This window comes from Tupaia chinensis, unplaced genomic scaffold (genome assembly GCF_000334495.1).
Source record: "Tupaia chinensis unplaced genomic scaffold, TupChi_1.0 Scaffold139585_1, whole genome shotgun sequence".
In the NCBI taxonomy this organism is placed as follows: domain Eukaryota; kingdom Metazoa; phylum Chordata; class Mammalia; order Scandentia; family Tupaiidae; genus Tupaia; species Tupaia belangeri.
Window position 1 is genome coordinate 47,856 of NW_006199468.1, and position 2,684 is coordinate 50,539.

Here is a 2,684-nt window from a genome sequence, read left to right on the forward strand (position 1 = left end):
TTTCTTGTTAACCATGTATCAGTCTGCTGCAGTACTGAGAATTGTAAGAGATTAGAATCACTTACATGAAAATTTGGAAAGTCCCTGTATATACACATTTTCTGTGTGTTTATAAAGTGGAAAAATGAGAAATTACTCCCCAGAGGAGATGGCCACACTGCAATCCCTTCTCTTCCATTTTCCTCCTGGGATCATGGGCACACATGCACATGTGCCTGATGTGATTTTGAAGCCACCAGGTCTAGGACTCGAACCATAGTCGACCATATGGGAATCGGGTGATGTAACCACTATGTCATCTGCTGGCCCCCAATTTTTAAAATGCACTGATATTCAGCAGGTTGTTTTGGGAATGACTCCTGATATTAAGAGAAAAATAGCTGACTAAAATGTGAATGTTCTGTTCAATCAACACATTTCTGCACCCCTTAATTGGAAATTTAAAATAAAAGGTATAGCCTTTTTATTTATTTATTTATTTATTTATTTATTTTTCTTACCTCTCTTACAGTCTCTAGTACCTTCGGATCTTTCCATTTCTACCATAAAGTGAAGATATTCAGGATATAATGAATGGGCCCCTGCTTTGAATCAAACAATAGGGTCTCATTGTTTCTCATGGCTCAGTAATATTTCATAGTGTATAGGTGCCACAGTTTTTCAACCCAGTCAACAGGTTTTGGACACTTAGGTTGATTCCATGTCTTAGCAATTGTGCAAAATGTTGCAATAAACATGGACCTTCAAGTGTCCTTTCAAATGAATGATTTCCTATTCTTTGGGTAAAAACCAAGGAGTGGGATTACTGGGTTATATGGTAATTCTATTTGTAGGTTTTTTTGAGGAAACTCCATATTGTTTCTCACAGAGTTTGTAGTGATTTACATTCCCACCAACAGTGTAAGAGAGCTCCCTTTTCACCACAACCTTACTAGCACTTCTTTTTTTGTTTTGTTTTGATTCTAGTCATTCTAACCAGAGTTAAATACAATAATATCTCATTGTGTTTGTTTTGTTTTGTTTTGCATTTGGTATGGGGTGCACGCACTTGCCAGAGAGAGAAACAGAAAGTGAGAAACCACCTCCCAGAGAATATGGACATGCCACAATCTTTTCTCAGTCTCCTCTTGGATTTTGGGCATGCGTGCACATGTGCCTGGCGTGATTTTCAAGCTGTCGAGTTCGGGATTCAAACTGCACAGTTGGCCATGTGGAATTTAGTGTCTTAACCTCCATGCCACCTGCTGGCCAGCATTGTGACTTTAATATTCATGTCTGTTAGGACAAGACTTTGAACATTTTTTCATATGCGTTTTGGCCATTCATAAGTCTTCCTTGGAGACTTATCTATTCAATTCATGGGCTCATCTTTAAATTGGATTATTCTGGTTTTTTCCTTTAAGATTTTTGCCATAGGGTTCATGTGCTCATCAGAAAGATCAACAGACAGACAGTGACCCCCTTCTCCTCCTGCAACCCCTTCTCCTCCTGGAATTTTGAGCACGAACTCACACATGTGATTTTCAAGCTCTTGGGTCCAGGACTCAGACTGCAGTTGACCATGTGGGAATCCAGCACCTTAATTACTTCACCACCTCTGAGTCATAAGGATTATTCTTTTTTTTTTTTGGAGGGGTTTTTTTCTATTGGGCGCGTGCACTCGCCAGACAGAGAGAGACAGAGAGACAGAAAGTGAGAAATCACCCCCTGGGGAGATGGCCACGCCACAATCCCTTCTCCACTCTGCTCTCGGGATCTTGGGCACGCACGCACATGCGCCTGGCGTGAGTTTTAAGCCACTGGGTCCAGGGCGCGAACCGCGGTCGACTACGTGGGAATCTGGTGACATAGCCATTACGCTAACTGCTGGTCCCAGGATTATTCATGTTTTAAATGGGTGAACTGCTTGAGTTTCCTGCATATTCTTGTTATTAATGACCTTGTCAGAAGAAAAATTGGTAAATATTTTCTCTCATTCAGAGGATTATCTTTTCACTCTAATTATTGTTTCCTTTACTGTAAGGGAAGCTTTTTAGCTTGATGCAATCCCACGTTTCTGTTCCTAGGGATTCTTGCCTGCACTGTAGGGGTCTTAGTTAAGACGTCTTTGTCAATCCGGTGCAGACCAACATGACACCAGTTCTCCATCTGGAAAGACAGCCAGGTGGGGAGACAGCAATGAATGTGGGTCATGAAGTTAATCTCTTAGTGGAGGCAATTCATCATTTGGGTTCAAAAAATGCCGATGGAAAGTTAAGTGTGAAATTTGGGGTCCTCTTCCGGGATGATAGATGTGTCAACCTCTTTGAAGCATTGGTGGGAACTCTCAAAGATGCTAAACGAAGAAAGATCATTACGTACTCCAGGGAACTACTTTTGCAAGGTGTTCACTATGATGATGACATAATTTGCTGCAAGATGAATGCAGTTTTCATATCTTTGTGTATTGTTATTTTTTGCTTCTGTAAACTGGAATATTTAGTCAAAGGACATACAAATGAGCATATTTAATGTGTTTTTATATAACAGTAAACAAAAAGAGACTCAAATTTTAGAAGTCTGTTCTCTTTTATAAAGAAAATTTATGTATTAGGTTGTAAAATAAACAAAACCTAGTATTTTTCTCAGGAATTTGGTTGAGGCAATGAGGCTCTTTTTTTTTTTTTTTTTTTTTTTTGGGCGGG

General features: G+C 39.8%; 1 pseudogene; it reads left to right on the forward strand.

The window, feature by feature from the left end:
• Positions 1–2,178: 2,178 nt before the first annotated feature.
• The window catches only part of LOC102468561 (protein NipSnap homolog 2-like), a 2,267-nt pseudogene continuing 1,761 nt past the window's right edge, over positions 2,179–2,684 (forward strand).